This window comes from Falco punctatus (assembly GCF_963210335.1).
Source record: "Falco punctatus genome assembly, chromosome: 9".
Classification (NCBI taxonomy): Eukaryota; Metazoa; Chordata; class Aves; order Falconiformes; family Falconidae; genus Falco; species Falco punctatus.
Window position 1 is genome coordinate 2,785,197 of NC_137589.1, and position 27,496 is coordinate 2,812,692.

Here is a 27,496-nt window from a genome sequence, read left to right on the forward strand (position 1 = left end):
AAAACCAAAACCAAAAACAAAGCAAACAAAAAAAACCCAAAACCCACCACTCAAAGATCTGTATGAGTGTAGCTAAGAAGCTGCTGGGTATTTCAAATACCCTTACCATATACTCATATTACTGGTATCTCTAGGAGTCCTGCAATGACTGAGGTTGGAAGGGATCTCTGGAGATTTTCTAATCCACCAGAGCAACAGTTTGAAGCTTTTATTCCCACATTCTAAAACTGCACAATACATTTGGCTGTTAGTTAACTTGACATATAGCCCAGAATGGCTCAAGACAGGACAACCCTGCAGTACACCACTGAGAAGATCTCCCTTCTCTGGGAAACGAAGGCCAGTTTTCAAACTCTGTCAACAATTTTCATCTTTGTTTCAACCCTATTTCAGCAGCCTCTACCTATTCATTGACTAAACTCCAGGACTCATTAACCTTTCTGGAAATTTCTGCCTCTCTTACTCTTCCCCTTCAGTTACCCTGTTCCTCTTTTGCCCTCTTCTTCTGCACAACATCCTTCTCCCAACAGTGAGGTCGATGGCTGAGCAGCTTATCCACATAGACAGTTTAATGTCCATTTTTACACAAATGACTCTCAGATCTACCTCTTCAGCCACAATTTGCCTCCTTCCATTCAGCCTTGCCTTTTACTCTCTCTGTTGACACCTATTCCTGAATGTCTCTATGCAAATTCTAATTTAAAGTGACCAAAATTGGACTCCTGACCTTTCCTCTTAAGACACCCTCCTTCCCGAATTCACTGTCGGCCTTGTCAATGCTCTTATCTTTCCTGTCATTCAGAACTGTAAATGAAGCGGTCATTGGTGATGACATCCTACCTTTAACATTTTAGCCAATTAATGGTAACCAGAATGACAGAGAGATGAAGATAATGAGTATCTGTGCTATTATTTGTAAATGTATCCGTGAACTTTGATTTTCATCACTAGAAAGTGTTATCTTAATGCAGATGCATAGCCTTATACCTGAACGTGCTGAATCTAAAATCTGGAAATGAAACCTAGAAACTGCTACAGATTTTATGTAAATTCTCTTGAAAAAAATGTCAGGTATTAGTAAAAAAGGCTTAAAAATAGTCCCTAATTAGGAAAGGATGCTAATGGATGGTTTATAGGATGAAACATGGAAATTTATATGTTAGGTTTGGACTTTAGGAAAGGCAATGCATTCACAATACCCAGATGTATATCTAATGCTTTCCCAACCCCAGTAAGGTGTTACAGAGGAATTAAGTTCCATGCTGTATTATGGACGAGAAAGAAACTGCTATAAATCTATACACCCTATAGCAACTGGGACTCGGTTGCAACTGGACTCACATACGAAACCTGCTCAAGGTCATATATGTGCTTCCACTATATCAAATAATTACAAATACTGTTAACCGTGACCTGCCTGGTAACACCGGTTTGCAGGGAACAGCATCAGTACAGCTCCAGTACGGACCTCGCCGGACAGCTCAGTGCCGTGTCGATCGACAGAGCATCTGTTCACGCACCGCAGGATCTCAGCAGTTGGCATGTTTTTCCCGGATCCATGCCCATGTGGTGTTGTCAGACAGAGAGAAGGAAAAGAAAAACTAATAAATCAGCGAAGTGCAGGAGAGGAAATATGAGGTAGAGACAAAAACGTAGCTCTTTCCACAGAAGGAAAATGGTGGAAGGACTCGCAGGAAGGATGCTAACTTCTGAAGTCCTGCCGCCATCCTCCCATACACAACAGCTGTGTTCCTGGGTATTAGTGCAGGATAAAGAGCAGAAATTCTTGTGAAAACTCTCATTCAAACATTATTTTTTTAAAATTATAGTTATTCTAATTTCTCCAAGGTTTTATGTTTTCCTTCACACTTGCTACAACAGTTTCTTAAAGATAATAATTACTGACTTAGACTGCCAGACTCTGTCATGTGGAGAAGCTACAAGCCTCTCCTCCTGCTGCAAGGCTGTCGTCCTGCTGCACCTCATACATGCCTCCTGGCTGTAGATGCTTTCAAGATCCCCCAAAGGCCTCTCCACTCTGTCAGAAAATAAGTGTAGCATCTTTTTTCTGTACAAGATGTTGTTTTCTAACTTTTTTGTTTGTTTGTTTTTAATTTAAGTTCTGGAACAAACTAAGGCATTGTCTTGAAATGGGAAAAGCATACACTCTGCTGTCTGCCAGGTCTTGCAGCTGTTTGAAGAACATCAACTAAAGTTGTCCTGGCTGAGTTGTACTTTGGTTCAGAAAAGAGTGTTCAAAGTTCATGACAAGCATGTAATCATTAACGGCAGCTTGGCAGAGATCGCTTCAGTCCTGCAAAGGTAATTAACATAGATCAGATAACAAAGTTTTATACAGCCTGAGCTGGCTCGTTTAATTCAATGTAAATGCACCTTGAAACTCTGGGTGATCCTGGGTGCTTGCATAAAAAGAAAGTAGGTCCTCCTAGATAGCACAAAGGAAAACTGACAATAGAGCTGAACAATCTTTTCCAATCAAAGATTGACTTGGGATTCCAGCAATGTTGCCAGTGCAAAAGAAAGCAAGGCGTGTCACATTTATTACAAAATAGACAGCATAACCCAAATGTTCATTTGACAGCAGGGACTTGAGTTGCTCCCTGTGATCTGCCAGGCTCAGATGATGCAGCATGCAGGTGAAATTTCCTATGTCCAAGATGAATAACCTGTCCTCACGGCTATTTCTGCACTCTCGTGCCCCAAGCATGAATTTCATCCTGAAATTGAGATATGTCTCGGCATAGAACTTTTATCAATATTGGAAGTTTGGGCTTCTCTAACAGGTGCTAGGGCACCTGGGCAAAAAGGAAAAGGCATCAAAATGGTTCCAGGTGGGTCAGTTCAGGGAGGTGTAAATAATAAAATAAAGCAACTTTAATACGTAACTTACTCCAGCTAATGTCCATAATAGTCCGTTGGACTTCTCTAAGCGCGTATTGCTTTTAGCATTGCACACATATGTCTTTTCAACAGTCCTGGTAAGATCACCTCATCATCTCCACAAGCGAGTATTGAGTGTTTCTGTAAAAGCAACAATTATTCTTATTAAAAAATAATAACAATGCAGAAACAAAAAGAATTCAAGTCACACCTGGTGCACTAGCTATGGTCAGCCTGCAGCAGAGGCTGTGCCAGGCTGTCAGAGGCAAGATGTGGTCCTCACAGGTTCAGCCCCTCTACTCTTGGGTTTGGGCTGAAGCAACGGCCATCATCAAGACTGCAGAATGCCTGTTTGTCATCTTTCTATAAATCCAAATATGTATACAGAGAAGCTGCGGCATCACTCATAGAACTTGTAAGAAGCAGCTAAGTAAACAGCTTGAGAGCTAGTATTAGGTCAATCATCAAAAAACCAGAACCTAAAATCAAAGAAGAGAGAACTACCTGCCCTGAGGCAATACTGGGTTTTGTCCGTAAAAGATCTGTCTTGCAGCCTTTTAGAAGCAACTTACTTTACACCTATTTTTGGTGAAACCTGTGTTAAAAGCAATGGTTTCACCCTTGACTCGGCCTCGCCCGCAGCAGCCCCATGTCTTACCTTCACATCCCTGGCTCCTCTCCCTGCCAGCACAGGCAGCACAAACCCACCGAGGATGGGTGGATGCCACCATTGCCTGCATCCCCTCCCTGCAGGGCAGGAGTGGGGGACAAGCAGCCATCACCCTCCCTCCGTGGCCTCAGCTTCCCCCAAACGTTCATCCCTGGCAGAGGGATGGGCAGAGAAGCATGCCGGTCACAGCAGGACCACCGGTCCCATGGCAGGGGCTTACTCTGTCTTACTTTGTTAGCATCTGGCAGTGCTATCAGGCTCTTAATAGCTGAAGCTTAAAATCAGACATCTACTTTGTGCGCTGAAGAAACCCTGATATTTGGTTGCATTAGGGCTGCTGCTGGTTACTGGTATGCCCGGGAGTGGGTGTGATGCTCTGCAAGAGCAGCTGAGAGCAGCATATAAATACATGCTTGCAGCTTATTCCATATCGAAGCACTTTGATTTACTTAGGAAATAAAGTATCTTCTCTTGCTCCATTCAAACGTTATATACATATTTAATCACAAGCCCCATGATGATGCTTACCATTACTCACAAAGCTCGGCTTTTGTACATCTCAGATTCCTTTCCTTTTCCATTTCCGCACACACACCCCACGCCCCTCCCCCCCCACGCCCCGACCTTTAAGTACCCATAAGGTTAATACCCAGAAGCTAAATACAGGGACGCCAATGACATTTTTACGATCTTATTTTTTATCCAAATGACGTGATCTGGGGGACTCACCTCAATTCCTGAATGCTTGGCGTTGTGTGTGCATTATGAGACATGCTCCACCATTGGCATATAGCACATTATAAAGAACGGAATACCACAAGTGACTTGACAATGCAGTAACACAAAGGTATGCAGTCTGCTGGGGGGGGGGGGGGGGGAAGGGTAAAACAAGGAGGAAGCGAACAGAAGCGAGGACCTGGATTCAATTTAGGAGAAGAAAGAAATCCCTTGAAAGCTTAGGAAAAGAAGTAAAGAGAAAAGAGGGGGGGAAGTAAAGGCTGAGACAAAGATTTGAAAGGGTCACACCTTTATAAAGATACTTATATGAATCACCAAAGCTTTGTCAGGATTGAACTTCTGAATTTTCCAAGGTACTAAATGAATCATTCATTTCCCTGGACTCCAACCACATCCCCTCACTCCCCCCTCCTCCTCTCCAGCCCCTCCTCACTGATCACTCCCCAAAACAAGTTTATTAGTCCCCAGGTAAGGGTGATTCAGCCTCTCTCCTGCTAGCAGGTCTCCAGGACTTAGCTTGGAGAGGCTTTTGGAGCGGGTCCGAGGTTGGGAGGCAGAGCCGTGCAGGAGCTGGGGCTGGAAAGCAGCACCGTGAGCAAGAAGGCAGCAGAAGGAAAAGCAGGTGCAGCAGCTGAGCTGAAAGCTGTTCAGCCCGCTCTGCTTCAGCAGATGCAGTATATTTAACAGAGTTTGCACTTACCACCTCTGCTGTTCCTAAAACTGTATTATTTATCTATATGTACACACACGTATTCTAACAGTACGTGGGATGACCTACGTGAAAGACACAGTTTCAGGGAAAGTTCTCACATGCATGTAGCATGATGCTGACAAAATTCCTCCATCAGTCCCACTTCTGAATGGGACATACTGCTTTCTGAGATGAGTGTACTGGTGTTGATTGTTGAGCAGATAAAGGGATAAAGGCAAGTGCAAATCTCAGCTGTTCTTTTCAGAACCACCTTTGGGGGTGTTCCTCTTAGCTGGGGTTGTCTCTAATAATTTTTCCAAGCTTCCCTGGTGGCTTGGGGTCATCCTTAGATAATCCAACTTCAATACCTTCTGGTCTCCCAGAATAAATGTCTTCTTCAGTGGTATCAAAAGTTCTTGATCCTTGGAACCTGTTCTGACCACATACTATCTTAGCATATCCTTTGACTTTGGGTAATTATTGATTTTCTTCACCAATATTGTAGGAGAATTTTCACTTACAACAGACTGTACCTCTGGGGTGGGGCGTTCAGTTCCATTCAACCACAGGGTTACAGGTTCCAAAAGCATCCCTCCTAGCCTTTTGCACTGAGGCCCCTGAAAACTTCTCCCTTTCTCTTTCGCATTTTGTTTACATTTCTCAAATCATATTTTTGATGCTTCATACACTGTGCCATGGAAAAAAAACACATGAGAAGCACTTTTCTTAAGGGCACAGCATCAGTTTTGCTGCTGTGCTAACAGCCACAGGCATTCAGCAAAGCATCCGTGGCTCCCCACACACATTAGTCAGGGAGACCTGTTACGGGGGGGAATCCTTTGATTCTGTTTTCCGATGGGTTTGCCAGCACCAACTGTATCACAGACAGCCTGATCACAGTTTGGCAGCCTCCCACATCAGTGGAGGGAAGTTTGAGAGCAGATGTAGGAGCAAGCGGCTCCTCTCTGCACTCTCTCCTAGGCTGCACGGGAGGCTGGTGAGCAGAAGCCAGGTGGACAGCAAGGCAATACAGACAGGGTTGTGACGGAAGGGTGAAATAACTCAGGCAACTCAAAGATCGAAATGCAGAAGTAGCTTTTAAATTTAACTACAAGTAACATGCAGAATGTATCTGTTATTTTAAGCAGTTTTGTGTCTCTTAAATGTCTGGTGGTAGCCAGACTTTGTAGGCAAATTCAGTGCTGCTTTAATTAGCATATCATTTATCTATACATTTGTTTCTCTGTATGTCATGCTTGCTGCCAAATGCCAATTTCTAATCCAGTAATCATAACTGCAGGGGGAAAATAAAATAGAGAGTTATGATTTGTACCTTGTGGCCGTAACTTTTCCCAATGCAGTTTTGTAACCTGACGTATGTTCCCTTTGCACAGCTATGGCAACCATCACCCTTGCATTTTTGGGGAAGAGTGCACCTGGATTGCCTAATTTTCAGGTCAAATCTATGTCTATTAGAGAGAAATAGACACTCGACATTTCCATCAAAATCAAAGCCAGCAGCAGGTTGGGAACGGCTGAGGCCAGGGAGAAACTGACCCAGTGCCAAAGGGCGTCCTTGGGAATTACGGCGTTGCCATCCAAGCTTTGCTGGATGGAGCCATTAGTGCCCAGGTGTACATCACCCTCAGCTGCCTTGTGGTGAGCTGGAGCTGAGCTTTGATGCAGGACACAGTCATCTCGTCAAAAACGAGCAATCAAGTTATTACAGCGCCCTTCAGCAAAGGCTTTATAGGAACAAAACGCTGGATCGTCAGCAGCAGCCAGGTCGAAAAAGAGCAGGCACCAAACCTGGGCTGCGATGGTCTAAGTCTCTTCCCTGTCTTTCCCGGAGCCACGGGCGGACGCCATCAGACAGCCACGGTGCAGGACCACGGGGAAGGGCACGGGGAGAGCCTCCGCGCCAGCAGGGGTGCCTGGTTAGAACATGGCCACGCGACAGAGCCAGGTTCAAGGTATGAAAGAAGCCACAGATTTAAAACTTTGCTCATATATATTCTTCAAGTGGTGTTTAATACTGCTTCTTTTGTTTGTTTTGACAATGGATCTTATCTTTTGGTAAGGGCTGTGTTCAGGACTATTATTACCCTCTATAAAAGCCTCATAGTCTTTCTTTCCACTTGTTCAGCACACCAGAGTGGCATAGCAAATTTAATCGAAGAACGCAGCTCCAGGGAGAGCCTTTGGAGACTCTCCCCTTTTTCATAATGCTGTTATCTCCCCTTCCTTGTGTTGGGGATGCATAAAAATCACAAAAAAGTCATTCTGAGTATATTCTTCCTGATAATTATTGTCAGACTCCAAGATAAGTACCCTACGTGATGTAATGTGTGTTAGACCCGGCTCTCTGAATGCAAATCCTGCAACACTTATAGGCCCAAACAATGGTCGCCCTAAACACTAGGGCCTGGTATTTTGCCACAGACAAGAGAGAGCTTTGATTTTTTGTGTTTCGATAAGGCGCAATCTGGGTACCTTTATCTCAGCTGTTATATTTAAAGATGACATTCTAGCCTTGCAGCCTTGCCTATTGTTTTGACCCTGATTATCTCCAAATGTTGTTGTTTAGTCAAACTCACCGGTTTAATGAAAGGCCTGCTCCCAATTTAAGGAAAATTATTTAAATGCAGAGTATCCTATACACTGCGGTTTCGAAAAGAACTAGACGGTTAATCAAAAGTTAATTGTATAATTCTCATGCAGATTAGGGCCTCTTGCAAATGAATCCCAGGTTGTGATTATTAAAAAAAGGGAAAGTGCTGGAGTAATGCACAAGGGTCTTCAGTCTGGTAAACAATCAGCTAAGGTTTAATTTGTGGTAAACAAAGTGCTGATACACTGGGGGTCTCCAAAGGAGACAAAAAGGTGAAAATAAATTAAAAAACAACATACAGATATGATCTTTTTGTTTTTAGGCATCTTTCAAAAACACAAGCTCAATGAATAAAAAGTAATCCATTAATATTTACTGGCAGCATCCTGGCAATATGCAAATGATCGCAGTTCTATAATTATACTCCAGCCCTTGGACAGGGATCCTGATCATGCAATGTCACCACCATCTCAAATAACCACCTATGTGGTGCTCCCGTGTAAAATAAACAGCTATAATGAACAGTTTGATTAATCACAAACTGTTTCTCTATATGCCAATAAACAACCTTGGCAGAGAAGGGCACAAGCAGTACGTTTAATGCTTATACGTGTGCTTTGGAGCTGTTTGAGCAAAGGAATAAAGTAGTAATGATGCTTTCCATGCCAAAAAAAATCATTGCTAAGTTAAAAAAAAATAAAAAGAGTGGCATTCAAGTCAATCTTTAAAGCCTTTTCTATTAAATCTGTGAAAACTATACCGAGTTGCTTCCACTAGTTAAAGCTACTTATGATAAAAAGTAAAAGTGGTGGGAACACAGGGGAAGGGCATATGTGACTGAAAAGCCCACTGCTGTCGTGTGGGATAGTAAGAATCAGAAATACTTGTTGGTCTGCCCAGAATTAGTCTGTTAGCTTATTTATTTACGGATAACAGTACGTTTGGTCCCATAAAGAAAAGACAATGGCAGCATCCCTGGACAAAGATAGGAGCTGCTGTTTAAGCCCTCATCCCACCTGGGCAGCCCAGCTGGCTAACCACCAACCCCCATGAAGCCACCCAGAGAGAGGGGCGCTTCTGGAAGGGTCTGCATTGAAACAACAGGGTCTTCTGGACAACTGCACAGAGAACTCCCAGGTCTTCAAAACTCAGCGGTGGGGCTCAGGGGGCCAGCCCCAGCCCCCTGCTGCCGCACACAGCCAGCCACGGCAGCACCATCCAGGGATGTGGGCGCTTGGCACTCACCTTCTTGCTTTTCACTTTGTAGATGGAATCTGAGCCTTTTTGGTTTGGGTTGGGTTTGTTGGGTTTTTTTTCCTGCGATGAAGAGACTTATCCTTTTGCTTTAAATTAAGAACCGGGTCCTCAGCCAGATATGGGTGATTTAGGAAAACTTCATAGCTGGCAACAATCAGGCAGACTGAGCAATATCCTAGAAGAGCAAAAGAGGTTTATATATGTTTGAAGAGTTAAATTTGTATACACACAGGCACAAAAATATAAATACATATGCATCTATCCACGTACATGCATATGTATATGTGTATGCATATGTATTAAACCATGATAATAATTGAAGGTATTCTACATAAAGCAGATTTTCAGGAAGAAACGCTGCTATGACAGCATCACTGTCAGATCCACAAGGAAGACATTAGCAAAACACGCCAAAGTTGTGCAGGAATTTGGCTCAGTTTCTGAAGGCATGCAATTAAATATGGAAGCAGGGATGTGAACAGGGACTAACTGCAAGAATCTGTCATTCTATCTTCAGTAATAAAATATTATCATAAACTACATTTTCAAGAAGAAATGGATACAATGAATTCCAAATGCTCTGAAATTTTTTAAAAATATAATAATGTGCAATGTACCAGGATTTAACTTTAATGGTTGCAATGCTTTAAAGAGATTATTCGTAGGAAAGATAACCACCAAAGATAGCAAACCTTCTCAGGTCATGTTAAAACCTTCATCTGGAGGTGAAGGGAATGCTATTTGATATTAATTAGCAATTTAAAGGCACATATGTTTATTTGCCAGTAAATTGAAAAAGATTACTAAGAACGGATAAATTCATCTCTAAAGGGAGTGAGGTTTTTTATTTTTATAGTATTATTTCTACTTAGAACATTTCATTTCCAAGGAAAAAGAGGGAAAATGCTGCCTTACAAATAAAACCCTAGGAACTATTAATTGCCCATTATTAACTTTTTAAAAAATATCAGTTCCTTATATGTGTATTATTACAACTATAATAGTTTTCCAGGTAGCTGAAGTCTGTCTGAAAACATTACAGAGCTCTACTGCATCCGTGAGTACTCTAGAAATGTGCTGCAATTAAATATCTCTGCAGCCAAAACCTGCTGTGCCTAGTCTTTTTCCTGGAGTTTGTTTCACAGCAACCTCTGCAACCACATCTGCAAGTCATCTGACTATCTCTGCGACATCACATCTGCGACTATCTGACCCCTAATTATTCTTTACAGGGTTTTGCTCCACGTTTGTAAGCAAATGAGATTCCCTGCAAAAAACTGAAAACCCGGAGCCACGATACTAGCTCCCAGGGTGGCAGCAGCAGGCAGGAGCCCTGGGATCTTGCTGGGGAATAGTTTTAAAAGACCAGGAAACATTTATATCATTTATAAACTGTGCATTGCCTCAGACGAGCAACACTCACTGCACAGAGTTTGTAATTAACAGGGGAACCCCAGAACAGCAGATACCTTTAAACAGCACCGCCCAGGGTACAGGTGAGGGTAACGTTGACATTTCCCATATTTCACCCAGACCATCACAGGTACCTGATAAATCTTACATTAGAAAAAGACTTTTGGAACTAAACTGTTCAGTAATATGCATTTTCGATCAAAACACAAGGGAGACTTTAAAAATTTACTGCGCATAAATAAAATATTTGATCTTTCTGATTCTTGTTTTCTAAACCCTTACAGACACTTCATACTAATATTGACATTAAACTTCAATATTGATGTAGGAATGATAAAACAGAACTGCGCACTATAAATATTTTAACAGAATGCGGTAGGATGTTTCCACAAAAACAAGTGTTTTCCAAGAAGTTCTTGGGATCACTTCTCCACGAGTGCGGTATGCAGGTGCGTGGGGGGGGTTGTCCCACACCTGCCGAGGTGACTGCAGCCCTGGGCAGAGCTGCAGCAGCTCACACGTGCCTGTGGGCAAGCTGGGGAAGTCTGTGGCTGTACCAGGGACCAGCAGCCACGTCCTCGCAGGAGCCCAGCTGCAGGCAGGAGTCAGAGCAGCAGCCACAAGCACGGGATGGGGCTGCACAGCAAAGGACAGCCAGGTACTACAGCTAGGTAGGAGGATAGATGGGCCCAAAGCAATAGAAAAAGTCACATCTGGAAGTTAACATCAGGCTTCTGGGCCATGTTTTCAAAAGCCATCAAGAACTGAGATGGCTTCTACCTTGCCCCCCGTGTTTGCGGTCCTTTGCTACTGTCTGGTTCCAAGTGAGTCTGGAGAGATGCTCCAAGGGGTACCCAGCCACCTCTTTGGGGCTGCAGCCTTCTCCTCAACAGCTGTACACATGGCAGAGCCTTGAGGCACAGAAACAAACCATGCCCTGCAGATGCATGCCTCTGGTGGGGGCCGGTCCCACACTGCCGAGGCCACCACATCGTTACTCATCAGGTGAGATGAGAAATCTACAGAAAGCCACAATTCTTGCTAAAGCATATCAGATGCCTGCTTAGCGCAACACGTAAAAACATGGCACGTCTTACTCTTTCTACAAGAACATTACATACATTGTTGGATTTTCTTTTTAAAAAAATTAAAAAACCCCACCCAGTTATTTACATTTAGGCATGTTCTATTTTCATTGTGGACAAAAAAGCAAGCAACCAGAGCCAAATGAAAAACCAGCATCTAATCTACTTTAAATAGAGAAAAAAAACCTCAAATAATTAGAGACAGGTTGCACCAGAATCATTACAAAAATCAATATCCAGCACCAGTAAAGTATCTACAAAGTACCAGATGGTCACTAGTAAAATAAAGAACATGAGAGCTAAAATACTGTTTTTCAGGGGAAAAAAAAAGAAAAAAAAAAAAAAAAAGACTAGTGTGAATTTTCCTTAGGGGAAGACAAAACTAATCAAAATTAAATTCTTCAGTTTTGTAATGAGCTTGTTTTGCTAATCAATAACTGAGCATAAAGGCTGGGCTGCAGGGTAAGCAGTGTGCCCTGGCTGGCAGGTGTCCACACTGGGAGCTGGCCGGGGCTCTGCTCCTCAGGCCCTGGCTGGTGTGCCCACACGTGCCAAGAGCTCCTCCTGCCTTCGTGTGACTAGTGAGACCTGGGTTTGAGCTACACAGCTGGTGAATTCAAAGCAAGAATTTCGTACAATACTTGTTTGAAGAGGACCCAGCAGAAGGGGTAAATAAGGAGCAAAGGAAGTAATCACAGTCCCTCTTCTGAGGTACCTCCTGGGCCAGGACCAAGCCACCAGCATCCCTTGGTACCATCACCGTACTCCTGGAGCTCAGATGGCTGCTTTTCCCCATCCCGAGCAGAGCCAAGCAAGCAACCTCGGTAGTCTGTCCTCCTCAAACTATGTGTTCCCACCGCTCTGCAGCATGAGACTCAGTTTATGAGGTCTTCTTTCTTCGAGCAGAAAGGCTGGGAGACCTTTGCAAAGCCGTGTAGACATTTCTTTGGTTTTTCTCACTTGGTCACTACTGAAAAAAACACTTTGAGCAATGCACAGAGAGCACCAGCTTTTGGATTCAGTCCAGTGACAGGAAAATATGTACAAATAAACATTTTTTTTTTTTAAAAAAAGTGAACACTTACTTGGAGTTTAAAGTTGTAAAGAACCCTCCAGTCTTATGCAGTTATTTCAAGTGAAGCTCAAGTACTTTGTTCCCTAATTAACCTTGGATAACAAAATAAATTGAAGATAACTCTTCTCCCATCCTAGTGAGAAACTGTTTTTCATACCATGACTGTCAGTATCCTACTGCATCTGCCATAAGTTTTCTCTTACCAACTCTTCATGAAGATGAAAAAAATGGGGGCTTGTCTTCTTTGCCAGCCTTCCTGTTGGTTACAGAAGCGTGTCCATGTGGTCACTGTTTCTATCTGCACGTGTAAGTCTCCATTAAGTAAGTGATGGCAGCCACTATAAATTTAAAAGCGTATCACCATAAATATTTGGAGATGCATATCACACGGCTGCTGCTACTGTGTACTTTTTAAAGCGGACTTGCAGGGTGTGATAGGAAAGTCAATGAACTTGGTGGGGGGGGATCAGTCATTTACAGACTTACTCTGTAAGCTGCTATAAGCAGGTAGAAGTATCTTGGCCTGCTGAGGCTTTTCCATTTGGTGTTGCTTGACCTGTCTCGAAGCGATTAATATTTGCAGCTATGCAGGCAAACAAGCATCGAGCCAGCACTAAGCAGGCCTACAGAGGCAGAATTTAATTGCTAATGGCAAAGAGAAAGGCCCCTTCCGAGATCATCGGTTCTGTAGAGCACAGCGGCACAGACGAGGAGTTTGTGGAGCTCCTGGGCTGACCCACAGGTGGGCTTGGACCCCCACCTGCAGAGCTGTGTCCTGACCAAGGGCTCAGTAACTCCAGCCTTGAGTTTAACTGGTGGATGTCCCTTCTGCTTGAACTGAATGGACACCCAAGACCAGTAATGTTCTTACGCACTGACTCCTAATTCAACCAAAGCGCATGAAGGATGACGGCCAGAGACAGTGAAAAAACAACCACAGTAAAATCTGATTTTTAGATGAGGAACTCCTTACTTGGTAATTATTTTTACTAATTGTTTGCTGTAGCTGAAAGGGATAACAGCTGAAATACGAACAAAACCCAACGATAACGACAAAAATGATCTGGAGAAAACTGTCAATGATTTCTTTGAAGCCCATGAAATTAGGACTGTTACACCCAAATAAGTGTGAGGCTTGCAGCCCTGAGTCTAGGATACAGTAGGGATAGGGCCACGTAAGGTGGCCAAAGGCAGGCAAGCAGCACGTAGTAAAGCCAGCAATCACAGCTCTTGCCTTACTGCTTCCCGTAGGGTCATTTTTGACTCTTTGAAGCTGATTTGTGAGTTTTCAGATTTGTGATTCCATACACAGGGGATCACATACAAACATGATCATTTCGGCATGAATTTTTGGTTGGTGTTGTTTGTATCTAGATACCCCTCTGAGCTGTCTGAACCAATGAACATCACTGTTATTTCAACTAAGTAATAACTTCATTACTTGGCAATTAAGAGCTGGACAAATGAAGAAATGCTAAGCATACTCCCAATATGAACTGGGCATATCTATAAAGAGTGAGATCATATTCATGATTTCATATTTATGTCAGGTTTTAAGGCACTGAGGTCACTTATGCACATTCCACTACTGTTAGCTTAATTGCAGAAAACATGCAGACACATTAATTTGGTAATTTATACTCTTCCATGAATCAGTCATAGAAGCAGTCGATAACTGCATTTGTGAATGTCAAGATTGTAGAAAAACAGGTTGGACAGCAAATATAAATTAAAATTACAAAGCTTGCAATGATAAATATCTTGAAGGTGATCCTGTTCTGAGCTGTACTTTATTTCTCCCATCTATTAGATACCAGATCTGTATTTCTGCTATTGCAACAAAACTTGAAATACTTACAAGCTCATACAAAATGAATTTGGCTGTATAGTTTCATGGACACTACACTTTGTGTAACAACCTACAGAGGAGTCATATTTCATCTTTAATTCATTTAAAATAAAGTGACTGCATGACATCACTCTGACATTTCCTAAGATAGTAACAGCTAGCTGATGTCACACACATTCTAAGTAAACATGTCAAAATATATTAGCTAATATTTTTATCTGGACAGCTATCAAATTAAGTCAACAGAAAACAAACTAGGTTGAAAGCAAACATTTCCATTTTTACAGTCAGTCTCAAAAGGGAAAGAACAAATTATTTATAACACTGCAATTTTTACATGCAGGCAAGACCTTTCTCTTTAGACTTTAGGAAAAAGAAAACAAGGAAAGTATTACAAGCAAGCTTATTTTCAAGTCTGCACAAATTCCAATTTCATAGGTGTACAAGCCAGCATTCCCAGAAGACTGTGATTCATAATTCTGTCTAGAAATGGGCTAAGTATCACTTGTTTTAATGTGAGCATTGTGAGAGCTTGGGAAAAATACCAGATTACTTTTTTGGTTGTTGTTTTCACAGAGAACAGACACCGGTTCTGTCTCTCTCATCCCAGTCCCACTGTGAATCACACACACAAATACTGGCACCTCTCAAATTTGCATTTCACCCAAGCCTAAAAGGCAAATGGCAGTGACTCTGCAAGCCTAGAGAGACTCATTCAGAAGAGTTTGAACCTCCACCGCACAGCTTGCTGCAGCTTTAAATAATAAATAACATGTTTTCCACATCATTGACACATTTGTCATACAAGCCAACAGGGGCAGAGAGCAATGCCCACCCCTGTCCCCGCATGCCTCGAGATCCCCATCCCCACCTGTCGCATAGCGGTGAGATTCAGCACCAAACCCAACATCAGGTGGAAAGCAGCTATTGTGGTTTTATCTCCATTTTATTGCTGGCGTCATGCCCAGTTTTGTTTCCAAAGATAAAGCATACTAGAGTCCTTACACTTTAGCAGGAATATCTGATACTGTGCACAGATTGCAGCAACACTGACAGCAAAGACGGCAGCTCAGGCTGAACCACAACGGTGATTATAGCCCATCTAACCCACTTGCTCTTAATTTTCTCAAATTCCTGTGGGGCTGAAATGTTCCGTGTTTGCTCTCCGCCCAGAGGCAAACAGTTTGCTCCTGCAGGAGTCAACAGAACCTGCTTTGCTCTCTGCACATGCTTACAAAAAAGTTTGCTTTAGTCCCACAACCCAGAAATGTTCACAGGCAGTTCAATGGCAGAGTATTTTTGACCATTTCCTGGATATTAATGGCTCTGAGGAACAAATGAAGTTTGAAAGAAATGACCTTTCAAGGCTGACAACTCCAATTCTCACCATTTTTGTCAGAAAGCTCATTTGCAGTATTGGATTTTCAGCTAGGATTTTGATTTAGGTCACAGCTGTGAGCACTGGTTATTCAGAAATTCATTGCAATTGTTGCTGATGCTAAAATAGACAAATATTTTGTCCTTTCCAATAACAACCAAAGGAAGAAGTGGGAAATACTGCCACCACCATTTCACCAGAATCTTTTGCAGGGCAAGATCAGCCCTTCTCTCCAGCTAGGCAGGCCAGACTACCTACAGGGAACTCGGTGCAGTTTTCGGCGAACACCGTACGGACCAAAGCCTTTCCCGCTCTGTAGGCATTCAGAAGCACGTGGTGTGTTTTGTAGAAAGGATTTGCAGAACTCTTTGTGTTAAGCACCTTTATTGCCAGTTGCTGTGCAGCCTCCTGCATATCAGTGGGCGGCTGCTCTCCGCTCCCAGAATTATTCGTGTCCAGATTTGTTTGTTAATGGTAAGTAAAAAAAAAAAAAAAAAAAGAAAACATTCTTGTGCTAAACTTTGCTAAAATCTTATTGCAGTAAACCCTGCTGTACTGAATTTTATACTAAGGAGACATTCCCTAGGAAATATATGGAGCTTAAATGACACTGAAAGAGAATGACTGTTAGTTAATCAGAGCAGCACAACCACAAATTTTACTTAATGGAAATGTGTTTAGCTAGCACCAAGGAGTTAACCAGGTATTAAATAAGCAGAAATTATCCAACCTTTAAATACACATTGCCAAATAAAGATTAAGAGATTTCTTGGGTACTCAGGAGAGGTTGGTCACAGAACTGAAGCTTCAGCAATATCAAACTGAACAGCTCTAGAAGCTTCACTGTTAATTTTCAGTTTTCTCTTTAATTAGAAACAAAAACAAAATGCTATGCAAAACGTTTAACTGTGTTTACAGTTTTTAAAAAATAGCCAGTCTGTGGTTAGGAACTGCAGAGGAAAGGTTCTTCTAGAACCACCCCAGATCTTCCCTTCTTTTTATTTTTTTTTAATTGGATCTGCCAGATATAGTCTCTCTTGACCTCACAAATCCTTTCTTAAATAATACATGCATAATGATTCATCATCATTTACGTAGAAAATAAATTCATAAATTGTACTTCCTAGACACACTTGTGTAGAATCCCTTATTTTCACTGGGGTAGCTTAAAAAATGCCAACACTAGGTGGACAGTTCTGAATTTACCCCAAAACATCTGTTTATAGTATCACAACTGTGTGACATTTGAAGTGGGGAATGATGAAAAACAAAACAACCCACCAAACCCAAAATACTTGCTTTTAGTGGGTTCTTTGATGAGAAACAAGTCTTTTCTGGTCACAGGTCAACAGCCACACATGACGTCAACATAGCTTTCTGTATTTCTTGCAGCTGTTTTACTCAAACACTTTTGATGTTGACTGTTTGCGGTGATGGGTTTTCGAACAGGCCAGCCTGGCCCTGGGGCACACGCTTTGCCCCATTGAAGAGTTGTGCCTTACTCCGCCGTGCTACAGAAGTGATGCCACACGAGCACCGCTGAACACTGCGCTTGCCTTGGTAGCATTTCAGCTGTTCCGGGTCATTCCGTGTACTTTAACTAGCTGTAGTGAACAGCTGCTGAGGGTCTCCTGACACATGAACCAGATGTTTAGAACAACAGAGCTGGAGCTGGACAAACGCAGTTTTGATGGTGACTTGTAGGCAGTGCTCTGACACGTTGCTGTTCTGGATCTTCTCTTATTTATCAGGATGTATTAGCAGAATCTCATTTTATACAAGGGCATGAAAAGACTACATATGGAAACAAATCCACAGTTTGATGCCTGTAATTGTCCTGATCTCACAGCCATGCAGAAGAACAGCGATGACATCTTCACTGTAGATATTTCTTACGTTAGAAGCCAGCTACCACTTTCATTCATAGAATCACAGAATTGTTTAGGTTGGAAAAACCCTTTAAGATATCCCAAAGCTGCTCTGCTTTTGCTGTTTTCTGCATAGCTTTATCACAGACTGTGCTGTATTTTGAGATAGCAAAACTTATCTATAGGTCTTATTCTGGCATTATCAATCTGTAAGATTGTTCAACGCTCTTTTCACCTGGGAGAGTCTGAAACAAGACCGAGCTTTTGTATTCTAAGCTCAGAACAAACCACTCGGCCATGCAGGCACCAGCCCTTGCACATTGCTGCTGTATGCAGCAATGAATCAGATCACATGTGATTATCACCTGGCATAATGGAATAAGTCAACACTATTTTCCAACTTTTCTGGGCACCCATGTTTTTACAGAGGTTTAACAAAATCCTTTACCTCTTGATAAGCAAGGTTTCAGTTAATACAGCAAAACTCATAAGTCAGATTGAGAGTCAAACTGACTTTCTGGAGGACTCTTTACAAGCCATGTCACTAACAAATCAACAAGGTGGTTGGTTTTTTGTTTGTTTGGTTGGTTGGTTTGTTGGTTGTTTTTTCTGTGTTTTGTTTTTTTGTTGTTGTTTTTGTTGTTTTTTTTTATTCCAGTGAAGGTTTTCCTTCAGTGGAAAGCCACAAGATTCACAAGTGGCTGAAAACCACATGATGTTTAACAGTGTATGTTCAACAAAACAGACATTGTTCCTAATGCTGTAAGAATTCTACTTTAAATTGTATACATATAACATACACACACGAGCAAAGTTATGAGCTTGACTGCACATAAAGATGTAATTAGAAGGCAGCTACAAACACTAGTCTATATTACAAGCTCCCCACGAAAGAAATGTCCTTATTCAGTCTTTCTGCTGTGGAACGCACTGGGATTTTATAGGTCTTGCACAAAGCCTGCTGGAAGTCAATCCATTGACTTCATATTGCTTTGAGTAAACTCATCTTGACCTAAAGCACCAATTCTTACTGTGGGTTGGCCCCTGGAAATACGTGTCATTTTATCCACTAATCACAAAGAAATTAACTCCTAGTTATGTATAAAATTCCAGCTCTCTGTCCTGATTTTTCCATTTGCTGGCACATTTCTGCCATTGCGTTAGAGACAATGCACGGCACCCCATGGAGGACAACTGCTACGTAAAGACAGGAACCTCCACAAAAGCAAATGGAAGCCCAGATCTCAGACCGCCTTCTTTTCTGGCTCTGAAAGTCTGAGCTATTGTGAACATACTAGTGGTCCCAGGGTAAGCTTTTGGGGTGAGGTGCATGGAGGCCTCGCTTGAGAAGAGGCGACCATACCCTAGGTCAACCTATACCTGACTATACCCACTGCCTAAACAGCGTCATTGTAATAATGAAACTAGAGCAAAGGTTGATAACAGTGCCTGAGTATTACGGCAGGAAACTGGGCATATTTGTTCAGCTTTAATATAAACCTATACGCCAATTTTCACTCTTTGAACATAATCCTGAAGTATCACTTCACACTCACAAGCACAAGATCACAAACTATTCTGACAACACTAAAAAGCATTCATCAGGATCTGCTACCATTTTTTAATGGGATTGCTCAGGATTAATGGAAAATACCCGGTGAAGTTGAACTATGTAGTTTTTCTTGAAATATCAATACACTGTATAACACTCAGGCCACAAGTACTAACAGTTAATACATTGGTGTAATACAGCTGCAAAACATTTCACAGACTCAAGTTCATACACCATCTGATATAAATTAACACCTCCCCAATACTGCAAGTGGAACAGCACAATCACATTGACCTAGACCAGATGCCAAGTTAGTTCCATGCATTTTCAACACCACTAAAACACACGCTTGTGTGGCAACACTTTAGTACACAACACTATACCAACATCAATGTTCTCCTCTCCGTTCCTAACAAAAATTGTGTTCCACCTACTGTAACAATCCGAGCAAGCATGCTATATTGTTCTCGAGTTCCCATGCACGCATACTTGCACAAAAAATAATCCATGTAAAATGAACTTATTCACTGACAATTGTGTCAACATTGTTTTTGTATTTTTGTTTTTTAAGACATCAGTCCAAGACCTTAGCAGATTTGCATGCACAGCAGCTTGGAGAGATCTTTTCAGACAGATCTAGCTACTTCCCTCCAGCTGTCTTTTCTTGCTGTAGAATCTTTTTGCCTCCAGACGGTGCTTTATTTCCCACCATGTCCAAACACTGGAGTGCTATGTAACAGCATTGTGTAGGTTAGTGCTCGCTAGATACAGCGCGAAGATTCAAGACCCAGAGAGCAAGGAATCACAGAACGAACACAAAGCATTAAATGACAATGCCCAAGTGTCAGAGGGCAGGAAGAAGAGCAAGCTGACAAAACACAAGGAGGGGAGAAACTTTCCAGAGGGAGATGTTTTGCTTACACTGCGGAGAGGACAGCCGATGGTGAGTCTGTCCTGTAAATGATCTCAACCTTGACCTCGGTTTTATCTCCTTTTATTTTTTTTTGTTTCTGGGGAGCACTTTGGGCATTATTCTCAATGCCATGTGTTTCTGTATTAGTGACCTTCTCCAAAAGCCACCACTACATGATCTGCTTAGATGCAGGAAGGTCTCTACATTCTCACAATGGTACCTAGCTGTGAAGGTAAAACCTTCGACTGACTCCTGGTTGACGAGTCATTTTATGAGACAATAGCTGCAAAGACTTTTAAGTCATCTGGTCTAATTCTCATTTAGGCCAATGTGAAAGCACTGTTGTTTTCCTGACATGCCCTTTGGAGCACAAAACATTTCAAACAGGTTTGAAAAACTTACGTTTGGTGCAGACACTCACAGACAACAAGTAAGTTTGAATGTTTACAGAAACATAGCTTGCAGATAAACCAAAAGTGATCGAAAATTAAGTTCTGGCCACAGAAAGTACCACACTTCATTTTTGCTGCTGCTTTTGAACAAGTGCAGCTCTCTGGGGATGTGTACTCAGGATGTGCTCACAATGAATTTATAGCGCACTGCAGTGACGGACCAGACTGGAGCAGCTACTGTCTATTGTGTCAACGCGTGTTTTGGGCAGGCTTAACCTGAAGAGCCACTCGACTCTTGTTTAACTGTCTTAAACTCATTGCCTTCTTGATAGAATATAGTAGCTCCCTATGCACAGAAGCCAATTTTCAAAACTGTGACTTTTAAAAGTTTTTTGAATAGCAAAGGATGCGTAGTCTGTAGCACAGGCTGACATGTTCCAACAATACCCAACGTCATTGTTGCGCTGTGCCGGGCCGGGCCGGGGGTGCGTGGCGCCCGGCGGAGACCCCTGCCCATCGCCGCCCGCCTCAGCCGGGCCGGGCAGCGGGGACACGGCGGGAGGCTCCGGGGCCGGAAGCAGCGCTCACAGGGGCCGGGGGCACGGGCAGCGCCGGCTCCGCCGGGGAAACGGGCTCCGGCCGGTGCCGCTCACAGCCCGGCGGGGCCGGGAGAGAGAACCCGGCCCGGGCCGCGCCTCCCCCCGCCCCGCCCGCCGGCCCGGCCCGGCCCGGGCTCCCCCCCGGGCTCCCCCCGGGCGGGCAGGGGCCGCGCTCCGCTCGGCGCCGCTGCCGCTGCCGCGCCGGCCCCTCCGGGCGGCTCCTCACACTGCGGCCCGGCCCGGCCCGGGCTCCGCTCCCCGCGGCGCCACAGGCCCTGCCGGGAGCCGCTCCGGCGCGGGCTGCCCGCGGGGCACGGCCCCCGCCGGCACCCCCTGCCCCGGGGGGGAGCCGCTCCCCCGCGGGCTCCGTGGGCCGAGGGGCGCCGCCTGCCCGGCCGGGGGCTGCCCTGCCCCGCGGGGGGGGGGGAGCCCCCCCGGCCCGGCCCGGCCCGGCCCCGGGTGCCCGCGGCCCCGTCCCTGCCCCGCTCCCCACCGCCGGGGTCCCCGGGCGGGTTGTGCCCCCCTGTGAAACGCGCCCCCCGCGGCGCTGCCCCCGCGGCCGCTGGGCTGGGCCGTGGCCAGCGGCGGGCCCGGCTGGGAGCGGCTGCCGGGGCTGCTGGGGCCGGGGGGAAGCGCCCGCAGCCCCCGCGGCCCCGACCGGCACCGCGGCCCCACTGCAGCTGTGCAGAATAAAGTCATTTTACATGACACCTGTCCTCTACATAGACTGTAGCCTGGGAATACTGTATATGTCATCATTACTTCATTTAATCCTTGCATATCTACTTAAAATATAAATAGCATAGGGAAAGTGGGGTGGTTTTCACATTTCCCTAAACCAATGCTTTATGCCTTTGTACTTTAAAAGGTCAAACATACGCAAATATTGGCAAACAAGAAGTAATGGAAAGAGAATGACTGGTGTTGAGACAGAGAACATCAGTGACCTGACCTCATCTTCACATCGGCTTTCCAAGGCAGCAACCACATCTACTTACTCTCTGGCCCCTGAGCATATGACTGCTTTTTCCAGTGATTCCACCCTCTGCACAAGTCCTCAAGGAAGAGCAATGGAGTTAAGAGACCTCTGCAATCAAAGCGAAGGATGTGGTTATTTGCCAACCCTGACAAAAACACCTCTTCCTCCCCACTTCCCCAGAGCCGTCATGCTGTTCACAGAATTTACTTTTCTTCTGAGTGAGCCTTTGCCCCAGGAACACAAAGAGATCAGACTCTTTATGAATACCCATACCCACTGTGACTGCAGTTGATAGTCTTCAACCTTTATTGACTGCTAAAAGCAAGGGTAGGGAGGAGCCACTGCAGCTACCGCTCAATCCCCTGTTACCAAAATGAAAACCTACTAGCAGAAATTCCATTTAGCAGGGATAAAGGATAGATAGGAGAAACTGTATGAGCAGCCCCATTCAACTGCAGCTCTGGGTTTTCTCTTTCTCTGAAGTCTTAGTAGTAGAAGTAGACAGGGCACCTGGTACCTCCCCACAGAAACACAAAAAAATCTCCCCTGAAGAACTTATGGTCGGCTTTGACCTGGATGACCCACACCTGGGACTGGGCTCTGAGGGTACCTGGCTTCACAATGAAGCTCTCAGCTTTCTCCCAAAACTGTTCCTGAATGGAGAACCTTCTAGGAATAAGCAACCTGATGTATTCATCTGAGCCAATCACATACCCCTTGAATAAAGCACATACCTGAATGTCAGCAATATTACTCAGAAAAGCTAAAGATGCATGCAGGAAACCTTTGGTCCACTTCAGTTACAGGTAGGGAAACACCGTATGCAATCAAAATAATCATAGAGAAGGCCGAGGAGATAAAAGACATTATCATCTACTAATTTTCAGTGTTTTCTCTTTTGCTGATCATCACATAGGAAGAAGGGCACAAGGCAGGGATTTGTAACTCTGTCACGTATAAAAAGAAGTAAGACATCAGCACGCTTTACGCATACCACAACGATTACAAAAATTACATAGGAATAACACTTGAAACGTGAAAATCTGTAGTGTAAACGTGTGAGTGTTTAACCTCTGGGTGAAAGACACGATTTACTGATAGACAGAAATTTATATGATAAATAGATATATATACATCATAAAGATATTAGATACAGCTTGGCTATGCTCAGAAAAAGACAAGATGGTTATAGAGATTTTAAACAGCTACGAATTACCGATACCCCTTTAGAAAGTGGATAAGCTGAGCCACATGATGAATTTCTTCCCCGCTTAAGTAAAGCTAAGGAAGGGAGCCCTGCCGTACGGATATCCTACGCCTTGGCTGACTTTTTTCTCTCTCCCGAATGGTCTGTGGCAAAGATTCAAGCTGAGCATCTAGGAGTGGGGTTCGGGGTGTAACATCTGTCTGTAGTGCTGTCATGGGAGTTTGGAAAAGAATGAAAGGATGATGAGTCGATTGTCCAAGAGATTTGTCACTTTTAGAATTAGTACTGCTTGTCCCAAGCTGGGTTATCAAAATGATGTGGCCTGAGACCTGCATGAGCCTCCCAATGGTCCTGGAGATTATAAGAACTGGAAAGAAGACATAAAACAATGCCAGGGCCTAAGACAAGGTAAAAGCATTTGGCAGCAAGCCTGGATTTGCTTTCTCCCTGGAGAAGAACTGTTGGCATTTGTACTGAAAAGTGATGAACAAAAGTTTCTGCTTGTGCAGCATTTCCAGGACAGAAGGACTGAGCAACCATTCTACAGAAAAGACTTACTATGGGCTGTTTTTTGGAGAAAGGACAGCACTTGAGGTTTGATGGAAAAATGAATGTATCAAGTCCACAGACAAATCACATGCAAACATCAAAGTGGCAACCTTGCTCCTTCCTTTCCTACTCATTGCTGTAAGTGTATAAGTGAAAGCACCTACCGCCTGCGATCCTACAGGGAGATCGTGGCAGTGTAATTCTTCTGGCCCCTGGGAGTACTTAGAGCAAACTTTCTGTTGCAAGATGACAGTAGTTAACAAACTTAAACAGAAGTTCCCAACTTCCAAACAAGATACGTGTTAGGACAGCCATAGCTGGCAGAAAACATTCATTATTTTATTTCAAGGACATTTTATTAAGAAAGATAAGAACTCTGGTAGAACCCCAGCTGGCCTACCTATAGGTAGCTGCATAAATTTCTGCTCCTGATGGAGCTGCAGATGATGTAGTTTGACCACTTTATAATCCAGGACCTGAGGTACACTGGTCAACCCTGGTTTTGGATGTTAATCTTCTGTCTCAGCTGGAACTTCACCAGTCTGGATTATCAGCCTGTCTGAAGACGTACAGATTGCATCAGGATTAGATGTCTATGGTTTTTAGAAGAATTATTGTGAGGTGTTCTCAGCAAGTGAATATCACATAGAATGACCTACCTACTTGCATTCAGGTCTTGCACAAGGCAGTTAGAAATCAGTGTTCCAGAAGTCTCTGCATTGATCTGACTGTCTCCTACTTGGTCATGACACTTCAAAATATCCTCTGTTCCTCAAAAGTCAAAAGATTCTCAAAAGCAAATAGATTAAGTAAATTTGAAGTCTTGAAAATTAGTCCAGCCAAATCCTCTCTCCAACTTCTTTGGAAATTGGTTGGTAATACTCTAGTAAGGCTGATACTTATTAAAAAAAACCACTTTTCACTCTCAGCACCTCTCTTTGAGTCTGCATTGAGCTCCCTTTCCTTTTGGGATGCTGTCCAAATATTTCGTTAATTTAAAGAGATTGTTCAAATCCCAATTCATTCAACATAGCAGAAAAATGCAAGAAGGAAGAGAGTCCTCTGCACTCTGTGGAGGTTGAAAGACTAGACTATTGCTGTGGGAGGATGTGTCTTCACTGAGGTGCAGGATCTGTGCCGTACAGCCTCTATGAAATTAGAACCATGCTCAGAGTGGTGCTTTGAATGGCTCTGGTATGGTGACATTCAGTCCAGGACCTCTGCTAATGTGGATGTGATGCTAAGCTCTATTGGTACCCCCGGCCTTTGAAGGTACTTACAATAAGGACGCTCCCAGACTCAAGGCTGCACTTTGAAGACTTAGGTATATATTTTAGACTCTTGTCAGTGCTGGGGATGTTTTCTGAAATAGGAATAAAAAAATTGATTAAGCAGCAGCAGAATCTTTAAAAGGTGGCATAGGCAGGAATTTGTGTTGCAGAAATCTAAACTCCTGTGCATGCAGCATTAAAAAATAATAATAATTAAAGAAAATGAGGCAAGGGAAGCATGTGTAGACAAGTATATGAAGAAGAAATAACCAGGCTCAGGCATCCCTGCTGCTTTCTTTCATTTTCTTCTGAGCAGAGGGAAATCTTGTCAACCCTTCCCACACTATAGAAGGAGAAAGAAAAGAACCATAGTCAATGTGCTTCCCCGTCCAGGTGCTTTATGCTGAACAGAATCACTGAAGGTAACCCCGAGACAGGATGGCCCTTGAGACACATGATGGTTCCAAACAGTTGATGGGTGGTCGTACAACCATCAGAACAGCTCAATGATGAAAGGGCTGGGTGGAAAGTGTAATGCCTGGTCACCTGGAGAAGATGAGCAAGGGATGCCAATGTGTCTTACCTGGTTACTTACCGAGATCCTGACAGTAGCCAGCCCAGCCCAGCCTTGCACCAGAGCAATAGGAGCCCTGGAGAACAACTGTCCTCTTCAGTAGCTTTGAAAGTCCTACCAGCTCTTGGCTTTCAAAGACCCGTGAAGCAAGATACCTGGCCTTAGCTGTATGACACTTCTGGTATGGGTTCCACCAAACCTCTGGGGAAGCAATTGCTTGGAGGGTTTTCCAAAAAAACCCAAACCCTTAATCCGAACCTGAGGGAGTATGTAAGATAATCCAATAGGTGATGGTGGTATTAAGGAAAAGGGGGAAAAGCAGCCCTTAGTTGAAGGTAAATTGAGAATTTGTGAAGAGAGGAGTCACGAGAAGCCAAACACTGAGTATTTAGAGTCGAGGTCTGTTCCTGGCTCACCGTTTAGGAATGTTGTGAATTTTCACTTTTCTGAAAGAAAAAAAATCTAAATAATAAAGCCCGAGTTTTGATCATGAGGAGTATATCTATCTAGATCTTAATATAAAAAAGGGAAGGTATTTGGGTTGAACATTACATGCTCAGCTGCTTGTTAATTTTGAACCATAACTCTCTTTGTTGCAGGCTTGGGTCACTTTTGTTTCACTGATGCTGACAGTGTTACCCCAGGGTGAACCTACCCCACCGCATCGTGCTGCCTGGTGACCTAATCAGCCTCTTTCGATTTCCAACAAGGTGAGAAACAGCCCTTTAAAGCTTGGGGGAGAAAAATTCCTGCCAAATAGTGAAATTTAGCCATCCTTATTACAAGATGATGCTTTTCTTATGAAAAGCAATATTTGTTGTCAACTAACATGGGGTTCCAAAATAAGGTATATATCTATTTTGAATTCTGTAAACTACAAAAATCTGGTTTTAATTCTGGGTTTACATATAGGTATTTTTTTTAGCTATGGTTCACCACAAAAACTTGACTTGACTTTTCTGTCTCTTCCAATTTTATCAAAATTCAAGACAATTTACTGCATAAATTGATGCAACTTTGGAACAGAAAAGCTTTACCTAATATGTTATAAATGGAACTAATAAGGCTCAAAGTATCAATTGGTGGTCATATGAAATATTCAACAAAATGGTCAGAAATCCTGTTTCCAGATGCAGACACTTCCTGAGTGGATTTCTGAAGATGAGGAACAGTTTGAAAAAGGATACCAACGCCTCGTGCAGGGCAAAGTTACACATGAGGATTAGAGTTGTGCTGGCATGAATGCACTTGACCAGTACAGCTGGCAGTCCTCGTCCCACCACGCTAAAAGAACTGGATTAAGAACAAAAATATCTTACAAAATGCAAGTTTACCAGAAAGAAATGACAGGGCAAGGGGGGAAAAAAAAAAGTACATATTGTTTGCAGGCTGATCCCAATGAGACAAGGACTTCAGAAGAATGAAAAGGAGCTATAAGTGCTTCACTGTTTTAATCTATTGTGGTATTATTAATGTGAAAATGCCTGTAACAGCTAAGGGCTTGCTGGCCAAAAAAGAAAGGTGAGACTGTCTAAGAAAAATCATATCCTACAATTTTGTAAGACTATTACAAGTACTATAACAAATACCCCATTCACATTTAACTGCTTCATCTTTTCTAAAGCCAAATTGTTGTTAATTCTCTTACACTAGCAAAATTGTAACCATACAGTTCACACCGAACCCTTGGAAAGAAGTCTTTTCTCCTATTACAGTGTTTTTAAAAAACAGATACGTATCTGTAGGCAGAAGAGATATATTTTTTACCTGACAAAGAGTTAACACTTCTAGTTGAGGCAGCTGTAGGCATAAATTAATTGTAGGAGGAAGGTGTTTCACATTATCTATATAAATCACGGATTCAAGTACATGTATTTTTAAAAAGTGTACTTTAAAAGCACAGATGAAATAAGATCACCTCAAC

The 27,496-nt window shown here is 43.2% G+C and overlaps 1 long non-coding RNA gene across 1 annotated transcript in view; it reads left to right on the forward strand.

Moving 5' to 3' along the window:
• LOC308069357 overlaps positions 1-27,496 on the forward strand; it is a 47,845-nt gene continuing 20,349 nt past the window's right edge. The window contains exon 1 of the long non-coding RNA XR_013930350.1: positions 1-27,496. This exon is cut by the window's right edge and continues 16,428 nt beyond it. This is a non-coding gene — a long non-coding RNA (uncharacterized lncRNA).